This window comes from Bos mutus, chromosome 12 (genome assembly GCF_027580195.1).
Source record: "Bos mutus isolate GX-2022 chromosome 12, NWIPB_WYAK_1.1, whole genome shotgun sequence".
Classification (NCBI taxonomy): domain Eukaryota; kingdom Metazoa; phylum Chordata; class Mammalia; order Artiodactyla; family Bovidae; genus Bos; species Bos mutus.
This window is the reverse complement of record NC_091628.1, coordinates 30,760,834-30,778,793: the sequence shown is the minus strand read 5'-3', so window position 1 is coordinate 30,778,793 and position 17,960 is coordinate 30,760,834. Positions and strand designations below refer to the sequence as shown.

The window sequence follows — 17,960 nt, the reverse complement described above, 5'->3', positions numbered from 1 at the left end:
ACGTATCTAAACCGGAAGCTCTTGGTGGAGATTTTTTTTTTCTCATATAGCCTGTCTTTATTGAATTTGTTGCAATATTGCTTCTGCTGTTTTATGTTCTGTTTTTTTGTCCAGGAGACATTTGGGATCTTAGCTACCTAAGCAGGGATCAAACCCACACCCTCTGCATTGGAAGGTGAACTCTTATCCCACCGGACCAGCAAGGAAGTCCCTCATATAGCCTTTTTAAACTGGGTGTAATAATCCACATGCCATAAAATTTGCCCTTTTCAAGTGTACAATCTGGTGGCCTCGGGGCAGACTGCCTCCTCCAGTGCCTCCTCTGGGTGCCTCTGGCTAGGCTCTGCAGAAGCTGTTTTGGGGAGCAGCTTCTTCTTGTGTGTGCCCCCTGCCCTCCAGCAGGGATGAGCTGGAGGAAAGCAGGTCTGGCTCCCCCTGTGCCTGCCCCCTCCGGCCGTGGACCTGCCTTGACCGGGGCCTTGCAGGTCCACCGGCTCCCCGTTTGCTGTGAGCACAGGCTCGATGTCAGGGCAGAGAGAGAGGTCACTTAGGTAGACTCTATTGATTTTTGCCATCTTCTCGTTCCTCTGACTGTCCCCTTTCCCCTGGAGGAACAGTTAGGAAATAGCTAACAATCCTTGCAGCCAAACAAAGTTTCTGATTTTACTGCATTCCTAAAACAGTGGAAAAGAAATCAAGAACCGGGCCTCAAAAGGATCCCGTAGAAGCAAATTACATTCCTATTTGATGGTGAAGTGGCTGGCAGTCCATGCCTGCGGGATCTGATGTTCCCTGAGAAGGATATTGCTTGACAGTTGGAAAATAGGCTGGCCTGCACACATATCTTTCTCCTTGAGACCAATTAGAAAGCTCTGGAAACCTGGTTAAGGAAGGAATATCTGGTATTTAGTTCTGTGCACAAAATGATAACCCAACAGCCAGAGGTAACTGTGGGTACACGTATTTTCTGAGAATGCAATAAACTGAATGCAATAAACTGAACTCCAAATTTACAAAACATCATTAAGTAAAGCATAGTTATTGGCGTTCCAAAACCATTCAGCATTTTTATCCTGGTGATATTTTGTTTTATGGGATGAGGCTGACAATAAACAGGTCAGAGACTGTAGACACCTCCATGCTAAAAATTCTTAGATTCATATGTGAATGCCTCAGAATGTAGAGTAAGACATACCTTCAGAAACTAAAGACTTTCAGGGTCGTGTGATTGCCTGTTTAAAATGTTTTTTAAACTGATGTTGTTGGGGGCCTTCCCTGGTGGTCCAGTGGCTAAGACTCTGAGCTCCCAATGCAGGGGGCCCAGGTTCAATCCCTGGTCAGGGAACTAGATCTCACATATTGCAACTAAGAGTTCACGTGCCACGACTAAAGATCCTGCATTCTGCAACTAAGACCAAATAAATAATTTTTTAAAAATTGATGTTGTTGGAAATTTCCCCCATAAAAGGTAATGAAAGTGATAGCTGGTAGAGTTCTAATAAAGCTGAGAGCTTAAGAAAGATGTTGAATTAGCCTTACTAGTCTTAGACAGCTGCTTATCTACCCTGGAAAGGTGAAAAAAACGACCAGCCTCATGAACCAAGGCAATAGTGTGAATCCACATCCCCTGGGACCTTGGTAAAAATACAGAGGCCCAAACATCAGCAATGGCAACAACAGGAATACAGAGGCTCAGGTCCCAGGCATCAAGCTTAGTCAGCAGATGTGTGTGTGTGTGTGTGTGTGTGTGTGTGTGTGCTCAGTCATGTCTGACTCTTTGCAACCCTATGGACTGTAGCCCACCAGGCTCCTCTGTCCATGGGATTCTGCAGGCAAGGATACTGGAGTGGGGTGCCATTTCCTCCTACAGGGGATCTTCCTGACCCAGGGATTGAACCCACATCTTATCTTCATGGGATCTAAAATCTAAACAAATTCCCTTGAATATTCTGAAGCACACTAATATTTGAGAAACCTTTTGAATTTTAAAATCAAGTAGACAATTGAGATTCAAAGGCCATCATCCTGTGACCTTGAGCAAGCTTGTCTCTAAAACTTAGTTCTCTCATTTCACTTACTCCCTGGGCTGTTGAGAGGACTAAGTTAATGGGCTGTTTGTCTCAGGGCTGGCCATCTGGGTGCATGCTAAGTCGCTTCAGTCATGTCCAACTCTTTGCAACCCCATGAACTGTAGCCTGCCAGGCTCCTCGTCCATGGGATTCTCCAGGCAAGAATACTGGAGTGGGTTGCCATGCCCTCCTCCAGGGATCTTCCCAACCCAGGGATGGAATCCACATCTCTTATGTCTCCTGCACTGGCAGGCGGGTTCTTTACCACTAGTGCCACCTGGGAAGCCTAGAGGATGATTAATTAATGTTACTTCCCTCATGAGGTTGCTAGGACTGCCATAGCGAATTACTATGGACAGGGCGGCCTAAACATCAGACATTTATTTTCTTACAGTTCTGCAGCCTGGAAGTCCAAGGTCAAGGTGTCAGCAGGGCTGGTTCTCCTGAGGCCTCTCCCCTCGGCTTGCAGCTGGCCGTCTTCTTGCCAGGTCCTCACATGGCCGCTTCTCTGCATGAGTGGCCCCATATTTCTTTCTCTTCTGATCAGGTCATTGGTCTTATTGGATTAGGGCCCCACCATGATGACTTCACTTAACCTTAATCCTCTCCTTAAAGCCCTTCCCTCTGAACACAGCCACACTAGGGAGTTAGAGCTTCAATATGTGAGTTTTGGTGGAGACATGACTCAGTCATAGCACTCCCCTTCCCTTCATCATTTGCCTTAGTTTGCATCTGAATCATCTGTAACTCAAAAGGACTGGTTTACAGTACCAGTAAGTCCCCCACATACAAATCTTCAAGGTTTGAACTTGCAAAGATGCAAACGTGCCTGCCAGCCCCTGTACACCAGCTACTGTACTACTGTACTCCAAGGTACTGTAAGATTAAAAATGTTTTCTTTATTTTGGTGTTTGGTTTTTTTTACGTTCCCATTATTTGTGTGAAAAGTATCATAAACCTATTATAGGACAGTACTTATACAGCTGATAGTGTTAGTTGAGTACTTTGGACTTTGAGTACTTTGAGTACTTTGTTGGACTTCCGGACACTTCCAAGTGTCCGGACTTCCGCACACTTTCAGAAGGGAGCTTGTTCGTACGTACAGGACTTACTGTACTCCTCTGATGAAAGCGCTGGCTGAAGGTGAGGTGAGGATAGGGTGCAGGCATTTTGCTGGAGACACGTGCTTCTTGGGAACCCTGTCCCCAGAACCCTGGTCCAAGATGATAGCAGAGACTCACTACTATTCTTAGCTAAAGGACCCAATGACTCTCACTAGTTCAGTTTCGTTTTTTTTTTTTTTTTAATGACTTAGGTTGAGAAGTCACGGAATCCCTTGTGTCTAAATTCTGAGTCCTCGAATTTCCAAACTGTGAAGGGCTTTCTTTTTCTTCTAAAGATAGATCACAGCAGAGAAAAAGAAAAGTCTCTTCAGATTTCAAACATAGAAAGTGTAACTCAGTGATATATTATTTCCTGTCAGAGCGGTTATTTGCACCTATATTTAGAGTCCATAATACTCAGTTTCAGATGTGTAAGGCTTCGTTCCACGCTGCCTCGCCCTTCGCTGCTGCTCACGTGTCTCCTTCGTGGCTGCACCCAGAGCTCTGCAGAGGCCAGCCACGTTGTGACAGAACCTATGATGTGAACTTGATTCGTTCTGATGTTATACAGGGGCACCTGGCCGCCTCCGATCCATCTCCGATGTAACTGGCAACGCACTAAAGTGACTCAACCTGTGAATCACTCAAAACCAAGCTCGAAACCTGCAGGCCCTGCACCGTTCCCTTATTCACACTAGAATTAACATTTTTGACTTAGACTATGAATTTTACCTCTTTCCCAATCATGTCCCTTGGCTCTCCATTGTTTTTTTTCCCCCGTGAAACTGAAGCAGCCTTCTAAAAGTATACGCATTTATTGTATATCTTCCTCTACCCGATTTAATGTGTGCCACTGATTCCACTGAATTGTGAAGGACAAATTGAATGGAGAAGCCTGGAAGTAGGTATGTATTTATAAGAAAGTCCTGACTATTTTTCTTTGGTAACTTGGGCAGAGAGGAAGGCTCCGTGTGGGGGCACTTCTGGTGTATTCGTTTTTAATATGTATATAATTTATTTATTGGCTGTGCTGGGTCTTCACTGCTCACAGGTTTTTCTCTATTTGCAGCAAGCAGGAACTACTCTCTAGTCGCAGTGCCCGAGCTCCTCTTTGTTGGCTCCTCTTTGCGGACAACAGGCTCTAGGGTGCGAGGGCTTCAGTAGCTGCAGTTCCCAGGCTCGAGAGTTCAGGCTCAGTAGTTGTAGCACGCGGGCTTAGTTGCTCTGAGACATGTGGAATCGTCCCAGATAAGGGATGGAATCCAAGTCTCCTGCCTGGGAAGCCCCTCTTGGGTGTTATTGTGCATTATTGTCAGGACCATCCTGACCACCCCAGTGGGCCGAGGCAGCCCCAAAACTCTCACTCTTCACCTTATTTATTGTTTGCCCCGCACTTGGAAAAGGTGCCCTATGGTTCAATTCTAAAATGTCAAAGCCCAGAGAGATCTTAGCCTCTCTCTCTTCCTCATTCTAATTAGCCAACGTTAAGCCACATAGTTGTCCAGGCAAAGTGAGTTTTCCTGGGCCTGGGCTCAGCCACGTGACTTGCCTTGGCCAATTGTATGTTGACAGAAGCGGTACAAGGAGAAACCTTAAAAAGTGCTGGTGCCGTGCGGCCAGCTGTCTTGCACTTCTGCCGTTGCTGGGAGAGGACGTGTCTGGCCGGCAGTGGGAACCAGGACGAGGAAAAGACACGCTTCATCTTAGCTAGACGTCCTCTGCCAAGCCTAGAGCAGCGCTCGCCAGCTGCTCCTGGGAAGGGATCAGTTTTTCAAACATGTTATTTTGCTCTTCCTGCAGTTATCTGCAGTACTTCACACCTTCAGAGCGCTCAGGTGAAGTCACCTGCACTCACTGTGGGACTGGGCTGCTGTGGGTGTATGTTCTGCACATGTGGTCCACAGACCCCTTGCTCGCATCACCCTTGCCCTCCCTCCGTGGTATGTGGCTGCTGCCTGTGTACTCAGTGAGATGGTGGTGGGCGAAGGGGAACGTTCTTGGGTCACCTGAGGTCTTGGCTTCAGTCTTAGGCAGACCCTGAGCGTCTGAACTTGGAGGAGGGCTTGCTCAGTTGGTCCTGTGCCTTCCCCCAAGGACACACAGCTCTGCAGTGAGTGTGAAGGTGGCCCTGGTAGGAGAGAACTCCCCGCCCTCCTCCAGCGGCAGTCAGTTTTCACCTCTGTCCCTCTCTCCAGGATCAGTTAGTTCTCCTCTGGGACTGAGCGTTTTCCACCCCACCCCTGGCATCGCCCAGCTCTGGCCATGATGCCTCCCCCAGCAGCCCAGGATCTTTGCCTGGGTCCCCGGGGCATGAGAGCTGGATCCTGTGCCCGTGTGTCATGGAAGGGAGTGCCCCCGGGTCCCTGCCCGCCCCACCCTGTCTGTGAATCTCTGAGGGAGCCTGAGGAAAAGAGTTGCAGAGTGGGTTTGAATAGCCCATGTTTAGGCTCCCAGGAATTCACAGCCCTCATGGAGGTCTACACTTGGCCCTTAAAGAATCCATGATGTTTGAGTTGTTTTCTTCCCCCTGGCGTTAATGACGGCCACCTCTTCTTTCTGAGCTCCCACATGGGTGAAATAGTCCTCACATTCCATTTTCCTTGGAGGGCTTGTCACCACCGAATTTGGTTCACTTCATTGCCTGCAATCTTAACTCTGAGATGGGCTGAACCAGTGTTATGGTTTTGCTAATTACCAAGATTGTCATTGTTAGGGTGGAAGCAAGGTTCCTTTGTGGCGCTCCACATCCCAAGCCCAGTTAGACTCCTCATGCCTTAGCTAATGGTCTGAAAACTTCTCTTTATGGTTATTTCCTTGGGCTTCCCTGGTGGCTCAGTCAGTAAAGAATCTACCTGCCAATGCAGGAGTCTTGCGTTTGATCCCTGGGTCGGGAAGATCCCCTGGAAATGGAAATGGCAACTCACTCTAGTATTCTTGCCTGGAGAATCTCATGGGCAGAGGAGCCTTGTGAGCTACAGTCCCTGGAGTCAAAAAGAGTCAGACACAACCAAGCAACTAAACCACCACCACCGTTATTTTCTTAACATTATCTTGATGCCATTTTGGTTTCTTCTTTCACCCCCAGAAATATTTAAAATATTTAATGTGTGTATGTGGATGCCTGTGTGTATGTGTTTCATTTAAGAAAACTAGGTAGTTTTTTTTTTTTTTGCAGTATTTCAAGTTTGATAGCATAGTGATTAGATAGTGTACTTGTACCTGTTCTTTATATATTAATTAATGCTTTTTGTGGTTGAATTTTGAAAATGTTCCATTTACATACCTTGTAAAATATGAAGACTCAATTTTTTTAGAATGGTTTTAGGTTCAGAGCAAAATTGATGGGGATGTGCAGAGATTTCCCATCTACCTGCTGCCCCCACACAGCCAGAGCATAAGGTACTTAAAAAAAGTTTAGAATCTGTTTTATGGTATAGAGTTTGCATCAAATCATTTTAAAAATAAATCGTTCAGATCTTCTCTATCAAAAATTATTTTGTATCTGCTAATCCTTAAGTTAAAAGACTCTTACTCCTTGGAGGAAAAGTTATGACCAACCTAGATAGCATATTCAAAAGCAGAGACATTACTTTGCCAACAAAGGTCCGTCTAGTCAAGGCTATGGTTTTTCCAGTGGTCATGTATGGATGTGAGGGTTGGACTGTGAAGAAAGCTGAGCGCTGAAGAATTGATGCTTTTGAACTGTGGTGTTGGAGAAGACTCTTGAGAGTCCCTTGGACTGCAAGGAGATCCAACCAGTCCATTCTAAAGATCAGTCCTAGGTGTTCTTTGGAAGGACTGATGCTAAAGCTGAAACTCCAATACTTTGGCCACCTCATGCGAAGAGTTGACTCATTGGAAAAGACTCTGATGCTGGGAGGGATTGGGGGCAGGAGGAGATGGGGATGACAGAGGATAAGATGGCTGGATGGCATCACGGACTCAATGGACATGAGTTTGGGTGAACTCTGGGAGTTGGTGATGGACAGGGAGGCCTGACGTACTGTGATTCATGGGGTCGCAAAGAGTTGGACACGACTGAGTGACTGAACTGAACTGAATCCTTAAGTAGGGGTATATTAAAATTTTCTCAATATTATTATTTTTTCTAAAATTTTAGACATAACTCTAACTGTTTGGAGTTTCTGTATTTTGGTGTTATTCATCTGGAATAATTGTTCATGATGGGAATTTCTTTGTCTTTTGTCTTCTCCTTCATCGAGAAAAAGTCGTTCACTTTGTCCTGTTAAGAATTCCTCTTGAAAGTCTTCATTCGGTATTAAATAACTAGGTATTTGGTATTAATAGCCAAGTGTCAGTAATAACCAATAACTGCTCTGTTTGTGCTTATATTTGCAAAACATATTTTGTTCATTTTTTTTTTCACCTTTTCTGGTCACTTAGTGTGATGATTGACATTTGGGAGGCTCAATTTTATCATTTGCAGATTATAACTTCTTGTGTTCCTGGAACTTTGGCTCTGATGTCATCGTCACGTTCTGTCTTGAAGTCTTGTCTGTGTTCTTTCCAGGCTTCCTCACCTGTTCCTCCAAGTGCACCCTCTCCAGCCATGACCGCTTCAAGTTGCCATCACCTCCACCCGCACGTGGGGCCATTGCTCCCTGCTTATTCCAGCTGCATCCCTGGAGGCTCTAACAGTTCAAGGTGCACAGGAGTTCTCAATAAGTATTTCTTTAGTGAATAATGATGGGTGTACAATTAGTTAGGTTCATTGGGAAGAAATAGAAAACTCAAATATCAATGGCTTAAAGAGTTTCTCTCCCTCTCTTATTTAATCCCTAGGCCTTTAGGCATTTAACCCAGAGCATCTGGTAAGACTTTTGCTCTAAGAAATGTTCAGGGACACAGATTCCTTCCAAATCATCATGTTGCATCCCCAGGGCATGTTTTCCATCCGCATGTCTAAGATGGCCCACATCTCAGGCCACAGGATGGGGGAAGGGTCAAAGAAGAGTCAGCAGAATCTCTTAGAGAAGGTTCCTGGGGCCTGCCAAAGATACAAACGCTTCTCCTTTTGTAGTCTTAGCCAGAATTTCATCTCAGGGCCATGCTGCCTACAAGGGAAGCTGGGATGTGCTGTCATAATCTGGATAACTTGGTGCCCAGCTAAAAATGCCATCACTGTGGAAGAAGAGGAAACCATGAACTGGGGCATCTTTAGCAATTGCAGAACACTAATCATGCATTGGAGAAGGAATGGCAACCCACTCCAGTGTTCTTGCCTGGAGAATTCCAGGGGCAGGGGAGCCTGGTGGGCTGCCGTATACGGGGTCGCACAGAGTCGGACACGACTGAAGCAACTTAACAGCAGCAGCAGCAATGATCTGAAAAGACATAGTGTTTGTGGAAACAAGAGGACTGATGGGGTATATGGTAGTAGGAACAAGGTAGTGGTGGGCCAGCTACAAAGACCAGGAGGGGCTGGCCTGAGAAGGGTCTTAGACTGTCATGCCAAGACTTCAGATATTATCCCGGAGACTGTTTATCAGTGACGGTTCCGAAAGGAAGCAAACAGTTTGAAAGGGGTGAAGTGAGTTCAATGAAAGTGAAAAGTGAGTGAGTGAAATTCCCTCAGTCCTGTCTGACTCTTTGCAACCCCATGCACTGTGGGACACCCCCCACCACCACCAGGCTCCTCTGTCTGTGGGATTCTCCAGATAAGAATACTGGAGTGGGTTGCCATGCCCTCCTCCAGGGGATCTTCCCGACCCAGGTATCGAACCTGGGTCTCCTGCATTGCAGGCAGATTCTTTACCTTCTGAGCCACCAGGGAAGCTGAGTTCAGTGGAGGGACTATTTAAAGGTGGATGATGCAGGGTCACAAGCAGCAGGCTCCACATCCCCACCAGGACTGCAGAGGCAGGTGGGTAACGTTGCTGGAACCCAACAACCTCACAACTCCTGTTGTAGGAGGTGGGCATCAGGTAGGAGCTGTGCCTTTGCAGAGGAGCACTGGCTCTGCAGCGTGTGGCCTGGACACAGAACTGCTGACGCATCTGCAGTGCAAAATGAGCATGAAGACACCGTGTTCAAAAACTCTGAAGATGGCAACAGCAGAGCGTTAAACCAAATGTATTGCCTTCCTTGAGCACAGGGGGCCTGTGCCTTTTGTCCAGGTTACACACCCATGAAGCTGGCCTTGCCTGGCAGAGAAGAAGCTGGAGGAAAAGCACCCTAAACTTCGCTCTACTCCAGCCCTCTTTCTTTTTCCCTTGCCTTCCATTGCCCACACCCAAGGAGAAGTCAAAGCCAAGGAGCCTGGTTGAGGCCATCCATGAAGGTGAGGCCGCCCATGAAGGTGAGGCCCAGCCAGGTAGGAGAGCAAACAGTGGGACTGCGGGAGCAGCTACAGAATACCAAGCTCACCATGCAGAGCCATTAGAGATTTTAAAGCAGAGTGACGTGTCCAGTTTATTTTTAGGAAGAACTTTTTGACAGCCGTGTGGAGAATGGATTAGAGAGCCTGAAGGCAGAAAGACCAATTAGGAGGCTACCATGATGGCTTCCTAGTCACTCTCCTTTTTTAAAAAAATAAAAATTCACTGTAGAAATATATTTCTTATTTATACTGCTAACCAAGTAACACACACACACACATATAAAATTTGATGTTCATGCAACAATACTTAACCTTATTACAAGCAAAGTATTCTGATTTCATTTAGAAATATTGGTTCCATATTATAGTAATCATTTTGACCATATGTGTAAATCAAACCATCATGCAGTACACCTTAAACTTACATAGTGATGTGTGTCAACTCTTTTCAATAAAACTGGTGGGCAGGGGAGTGGGAATGCTGGTTCCAAATCATTTAGCTGATTCTGTGAGTCACTGATGAGTCACAACTTTCAGTTTAAACATTAGTCTAAGAATGTTATAGACAGAACAGTGCCCCACAAAGATGCCCATGTCCTCTAAGTTTGATTGAGGACCCTGAGATGAGCGGTTACCTTGCATTGCCCAGGGCCCCCAAAGTATCAGTGCGTGGGTGCTCCATCACTAAGTCGTGTCTGACTCTTTGCAACCCTATGGGCTGTAGCCCACCAGGCTGTCCATGGGATTCTCTGGACAAGAATACTGGAGTGGGTTGCTGTTTCCTCCTCCAAGGGATCTTCCCAACCAAGGGATCGAACCCACATCTCCTGTATTGGCAGCCAGATTCTTTACCACTGAGCCATGTAGGAAGCCCAGGGTCTTTAAAAGGGGGAAAGGGAGGAGGAAGAGATGTGATGAAAGAGACAAAGTCTGAGTGGGGCAGCTGGCCATCGCTGGCTTGGAGGAGGGAAGAAGGGGGCCAGCCAAAGAACACATACCTCCAGAAGGTAAATAAGGTTGAGGAGACGCACTCTCCCTGAAGGCTTCACAAGGAATGCAGTCCTGTTAACACCTTGATCTTCGCCAGTGAGACTCACAGGACTTTGACCTCTGGAACTGTGAGGTGATGAAAGTGTGTTGCTTTAAGTTGTTGAGGTTTGTGGTGATTCATTTCAGCAACAGCAAGACCCTAACTTGAGGAGGGAGGTGAAGAGGGCCAGAGTGAAGGCAGTTGGTGTGGGCAGGGAGGAGAGACGTGGGGTCAGCTCCTCTCCCAGGGCCAAGGACCACAGCCCCAAGACAAGTCACAGCTTTCCTTCGTCCCATGTGTTGTAAGCCTGGGAAAGTTAAAATGAGTATCAGAGACTTACAGGGGGATGAAAGCCTGTTGAAAAACTCTTGTTTTAGTGAGACGTGACTGTGAATTCAGGGTGGATAAACAGAATGTGCTGTAAACCTGTGAGCGGACCTTGAAGGAGACAGACAGGGCCACCCAGACAGTTTCTTCCTTTAGTCCCAGCTGCCCGAGGAGATTAACCTGCTGAGCATAGCTCTCACGGATGAGTCTGGAGTGTATTTAGAACTTGCAAAGTGAAGCAAACTATTGATTTCTCTAGAGATGAAAGAAGAAACTGCTCCAGAACAGAAGTCATCAGCCACACTGTGGAACTAGGAGATGAACAGTTTGTAAGATGGACAGACGAGCACACGAGTTAGTCCAGGATTGGTTGTATCAGTCATGGAACACGTGATGGGCAAACCAGCCACAGGACCTGGTAATGGTCAATTAGCTCATACTTTTAAGTATAACGATCAATCTCCACTCATAAGTTACTTGTTCTGAAAACACAATTCATTGGAAGATCAAATCTCACGATAACTAGGGCACGTGATTTAAAATAAGTCATTTACAACAGCAAGAGAAAATGTAAGGCAAATTGTCTAAAAAAAATCTAAGGAGGCACAAGATCTTTATATAGAAAATTAGAAAACTGTAGAGATACATGTGTGTGAGCACTCAGTCATGTCCAACTCTTTGATACCCCATGGACTGTAGCCCAGCAGGCTCCTCTGTCCATGGGATTTCCCAGGCAAGAATATTGAACTGGGTTTCCATTTTCTTCTCCATAGAGACACATAACAAGATCTAATAAATGAAATCTGTTCCATGTCTGGCCGGGGTGACTATCTTAAAGATGCTGATTTTCTCCCAAATTTCTCTGTAAGTTCAAAGCAATAAGGAGCATTACCTCCTGAGTGTGTGCGTGTGCATGCGTGTGTGTAACTTAGGAAGATACCTGTAAAGTGCGTGTGCAAGAGCAGATGGCCAGGAAGCGCCACGACTACTGGAAAGGGAAACAGACTCATTCACTTAAACTAAAAATTTAAAAACTCAAATGTAATAGAAGTTGCCATAAATCATATGATAAAGTCAAACAGAGCTTGGGGGAGGAATTTGTAGATACAGGTAACTCATAAAGATTGAAAGGAGAAGGGGGCAGCAGAAGATGAGATGGTTGGATAGCATCAGTGACTCAATGGACAGGAATCTAGCAAACTCTGAGAGACAGTAAAGAACAGGGGAGACTGGCATGCTATAGTCCAGGGGGTCGCAAGGAGTCGGACACAGCTTAGCAACTGAGCAACAACAATAAAGCATCAGTCACTGAGTCAGTCAGTTCAGTCCCTCAGTGGTGTCTGACTGAGACCCAGTGGACTGCAGCACGCCAGGCTTCCTTGTCCATCACCAACTCCTGGAGCTTGCTCAAAATCATGTCCATCAAGTCGGTAATGCTGTCCAACCATCTCATCCTCTGTTGTCCCCTTCTCCTCCTGCTTTCAATCATTCCCAGCATGAGGGTCTTTTCAAATGAGTCAGTTCTTCCCATCAGGTGGCCAAAGGATTGGAGTTTCAGCTTCAGCATCAGTCCTTCCAATGAATATTCAGGACTGATTTCCTGTAGGATCAACTGTTTGGATCTCCTTGCAGTCCAAGGGACTCTCAAGAGTCTTCTCCAACACTATGGTTCGAAAGCATCAATTCTTCGGTGCTTAACTTTCTTCACAGTTCAACTCTCACATCCATACGTGACCACAGGAAAAACCATAGCTTTGACTAGACAGACCTTTGTTGGCAAAGTAATGTCTCTGCTTTTTAATATGCTATCTAGGCTGGTCATAACTTTTCTTCCAAGGAGCAAGGGTCTTTTAATTTCATGATCATAGTCACCGTCTGCAGTGACTTTGGAGCCCCCCAAAATAAAGTCTGTCACTGTTTCCATTGTTTACCCATCTATTTGCCATGAAGTGATGGGACTGGATGCCATGATCTTAGTTTTCTGAACCTTGAGTTTGAAGCCAACTTTTTCACTCTCTTCTTTCACATTCATCAAGAGGCTCTTTAGTTCCTCTTCACTTTCTGCCATAAGGATGGTGTAATCTGCGTATCTGAGGTTATTGATATTTCTCCTGGCAACCTTGATTCCAACTTGTGCTTCATCCAGCCCAGCATTTTTCATGATGTACTCTGCATATAAGTTAAATAAGCAGGGTGACATACAGCCTTGACATACTCCTTTCCCGATTTGGGACCAGTCTGTTGTTCCATGTCCAGTTCTAACTGTTGCTTCCTGACTTGCATACAGATTTCTCAAGAGGCAGGTCAAGTGATCTGGTATTCCCATCTCTTGAAGAATTTTCCACAGTTGGTTGTGATCCACACAGTCAAAGGCTTTGGCATAGTCAATAAAACAGAAGTAGATGTTTTTCTGGAACTCTCTTGCTTTTTCTACAATCCAACAGATGTTGGCAATTTGATCCCTGGTTCCTCTGCCTTTTCTAAATCCAGCTTGAATATCTGGAAGTTCACAGTTCACATACTGTTGCAGCTTGGCTTGGAGAATTTTGAGCATTACTTTACTAGCGTGTGAGATGAGTGCAATTGTGTGGGTCTGAGCATTCTTGGCATTGCCTTTCTTTGGGATTGGAATGAAAACTGACCATTTCAGTCCTGTGGGCACTGCTGAGTTTTCCAAATTTGCTGGCATATTGAATGCATTTACAGCATCATCTTTTAGGATTTGAAATAGCTCAATTGGAATTCCATCACCTCCACTAGCTCTGTTTGTAGTGATGCTTCCTAAAGCCCACTTGACTTCTCATTCCAGGCTGTCTGGCTGTAGGTGAGTGATCACACCTCGCGGTTATCTGAGTCATGAAGATCTCTTTTGTATAGTTCTTCTGTGTATTCTTGCCACCTCTTCTTAATATCTTTTGCTTCTGTTAGGTCCATACCATTTCTGTCCTTTATTGAGCCCATCTATGCATGAAATATTCCCTTGGTTTCTCTAATTTTCTTGAAGAGATCTCTAGTCTTTCCCATTCTATTGTTTTCCTCTATTTCTTTGCATTGATCACTGAGGAAGGCTTTTTTAAACCTCTCCTTGCTATTCTTTGGAACTCTGCATTCAAATGGGTATATCTTTCCTTTTCTCCTTTGCCTTTCATGTCTCTTCTTTTCACAGCTATTTGTAAGGCCTCCTCAGACAACCATTTGCCTTTTTGTATTTCTTTTTCTTTGGGATGGTCTTGATCCCTGCCTCCCGTACAATGTCACGAACCTCTGTCTATAGTTCTTTAGGCACTCTATCAGATCTAATCCCTTGAATCTATTTGTCACTTCCACTGTATAAGCATAAGGGATTTGATTTAGGTCATACCTGAATGGTCCAGTGGTTTTCCATACATTCTTCAATTTTAAGTCTAAATTTTGCAATAAGGAATTCATGATCTGAGCCACAGTCAGCTCCCGGTCTTGTTTTAGCTGACTATAAAGCTTCTTTATCTTTGGCTGCAAAGAATATAATCAATCTGATTTTGGTGTTGGCCATCTGGTGATGTCCATGTGTAGAGTCTTCTCTTGTGTTGTTGGAAGAGGGTATTTGCTATGACCAGTGCATTCTCTTGGCAAAACCCTATTAGCCTTTGCCCTGCTTCATTCTGTACTCCAAGGCCAAATTTGCCTGTTACTCCAGGTATTTCTTGACTTCCTACTTTTGCATTCCAGTTCCCTATATAATGAAAAGGACATCTTTTTTGGATGTTAGTTCTAGAAGGTACTGTAGGTCTTCATAAAACCATTCAACTTCAGCTTCTTTAGCAATACTGGTCAGGGCACAGACTTGGATTATTGTGATATTGAATGGAAACAAAGAGAGATCATTCTGTTGTTTTTGAGGTTGCATCCAAGTACTGCATTTCGGACTTTTTTGTTGACTATGATGGCTACTCCATTTCTTTTAAGGGATTCTTGCCCACAGAAATAGATATAATGGCCATCTGAGTTAAATTCACCCATTCCAGTCCATTTTAGTTCATTGATTCCTAAAATGTCAATGTTCACTCTTGCCATCTCCTGTTTGACCACTTCCAATTTGCCTTGATTCATGGACCTGACATTCCAGGTTCCTATGCAATATTGTTCTTTACAGCATCAGACTTTACTTCCATCATGTCACATCCACAATTGAGTGTTGTTTTAGCTTTGTCTCTGTCTCTTCATTCTTTTGGAGTTATTTCTCCACTGATCTCCAGTAGCATATTAGGGAGTATATGGACTCCCATACTGGGGAGCATTTAAAACATCAGTGCCCAGAATATTTTAATAATTACATATCAATATGAATCAACCCACCCACTAAGTAAGCAGACAATGGCAATTCACAAAAGAGGAAATCTGAACAGCCAATAAATATACAATGACATGTCCTACTTCACTAGTCATTGAGGAAATAAAAACAAAAATGAGATACCTCCTCACTCGCATAAAACAGCAAAACCTTTTCTATGTGACGATGTCAAATGTTGGAGAGGATGTGGAGGAGCAAAAACTGTCATACTTTCCAGATAGGAGTGTAAAGAGGTCCAAGCATTTTTGAGAACAATCTGATGCTGTCTAATGAAGAGGAAGATTCCTAGCGATGCTCCCTTGAGAAACCCAAACATGTGCACAAGAAGACCCACAGTACCCTGTCATTTAGGCATTGTTTAACCTGGCAACAAAACACCCATCACTGCGAGACTAGACACAAAAATACTGGTATATTCCCCCCCAAAGAAGAGCTATATCAGGGACTTCCCTGGAAGTCCAGTGGTTGGGATTTTGCCTTCCAATGCAATGGGTGAGGGTTCAATCTCTAGTCTAGGAACTAGGATACCACATGTCTTATGGCCAAGAAACGAAGGTATTAAAAAATGAAGGCAATGTTGTAGCAAGTTCAATGGGAACTTTAAAGATGGTCCACATCAAAAGAATCTTTTAAAATAAATCTTAAAAATGATCTTTAAAAAGTACTATGTCATAGCTGAAAATGAGTTCACTAGAGCCTTGTGTATTACCATAGATAAATCTCAGAACAATAGCACTGATCCAGAAAATCAAGTTTGTAGCAAAATGCATATAGTAACATGGCATGCAAAACAATGTTTTGCACACAAAATCCATATAAACATCTGTATAAAAGTCATAAAAACTTTTATGACACTAGAATGTTAAGCACCAAACTCAGAACGGAAGGTCTGGGAAAGAGGAAGGGGAATGCAGCTGGGGAGAAGCGGGAAGACACAGCAGGCTGTAGCTGTGATGTTTGATTCATACTCTATGCTCATTATTTTATTTTATATGTTGGACCTTTTTATATGATCTACTTTTGCCTAGTTTGTCCCACTTTTTCAATTCCATAATCAGTGCTCCCATTTCATTTAGTTTATATTTTCCAATTTCATCTGTCTTTTTTTTTTTTGATGTTCTTTCTCAAGCCTTTATCAAGTGTAGTAGAAAAGCTTTTATATGCATATGTATAAATAGTATGCATAATATATATATCTTAGAAAACTTATGCCTATGCCTAACTAAAAATGTTAACGACATTTTTAGTCCCCTTGTTTGACTTAGTATGGATAGAATGCTAGATTTCTAACTTTTTAAAACAAAATAGATATCCAAAAAGCAACCCAGGTTTACTGTATAGCACAGGGACCTATAGTCAGTATCTTGTAATAACCTATAGGGGAAATAATCTGAAAAATAATATATGTGTATGTGTATAACTGAATCACCCTGCTGTGCACCAGAAACATTGTAAGTCAACTATACTTCAATAAAATATATATATTGAGAAAAAAATCAAACCTTTCACCTTGACAATAAAGCCACACAGTCTTGCCCCCCATCCCCAAGCCTGTCTCTGCCAACCTTTCCAATCTCTCCATCCATCACTCCCATGTACCACTGGGCTCTTGATATACCGTATACACAGTGACACCATTGTGTCATTTCCTGAGTATATTTCTTTTCATAGTGCCATGACTTTACTGTTCCCTCCATGTGACCCCACCTGGGAAGCCATTCATCCTTCCACATTCATTTTGTGTATCATCTCTGTGATCTCCAAGGGCTCCTTCTCGAACTCACATGCCTAGGAGTCATCCTTAGGTCTTCTTAGAACTCAGGTTCTGATTCTGCAGGTCTGGGTGGGGCCTCCATGAGGATCACATGGAGAACTCCACCCTTTTCCTCCAAAATCAGGATTCCTATGGCCTCCCCTACATTCCCTTACAGTATTCATTGCATTGTTCTGGGTCTTCTTTCTTAAAAAAAAAAAATGAATATCCATCTTTTCCGTGAAACTCCTAAGGCTAGTCATCTCCTAGGGTAGTTTTCCTGCCCTGGACTTCACTGAACTGTCAGCACCCAGCCTTCATTCTCTGACAACCTGAAACATTCCAACATTGAAAGCATAATTGCCTTTTGCACCTCAGGTAAAACCTTGTTAAATCTGTTAAAACATATCTGTTTAAATTATGTTTCATATCTCAGGCCAGTAGCAACAGGTAGGTAGGACAGAAAATGCAATATTGTGCGCAGATCAGGTCTGAATAAGTTCCTAATTACCGTGCTCAACGCAAAAGGCAAGCTGGAAACCCTGAAAGATGTTCCAATCCCTTAGGGCAGAGAAAGCCGTGGAGATGGGGAGAATTACTTACTTAGTCACAGGGCATGGATCTTGCTCTAGGCGTTAAGGTGGATTACGGGAGCTTTGCAGAACCTGTTCGAAGAAAATAGGCCCTCTGAGAGTAGGAAGAGCGAAAGGGCAAATGAAGGGCTGCCTGATGAGTAACTCTTAATGGCCTGCCCACGGCTCGCCCGCCACGCTGCCAGTCCCATCCGTGGGCAGGGAGCCCGCCTGGCTGTGCCCGTGGCAGAAGCAGGCAGCTGAGTGGAGGGTGGTGGAGCCTGGCACCAGCTGGCACTTGCCTGCCCGAGTCCAGTGCTGGGTCTGGGTCTCGGCGGCTACGCCCCTTCTTGAGCAATTTTCATCTGTCAGGGTCCACGGGTGCCGGATTCAACAAATACAAATACTGCACGGGGTATATGTAGACTCAAAAAGT

At 44.5% G+C, this 17,960-nt stretch overlaps 1 non-coding gene across 1 annotated transcript; it reads left to right on the top strand.

The window, feature by feature from the left end:
• Window positions 1-1,272: 1,272 nt before the first annotated feature.
• On the top strand, window positions 1,273-1,345 carry TRNAG-CCC (transfer RNA glycine (anticodon CCC)). The gene has a single exon. It is a non-coding gene; the product is annotated as a tRNA-Gly (tRNA).
• The last annotated feature ends 16,615 nt before the right edge of the window (window positions 1,346-17,960 follow it).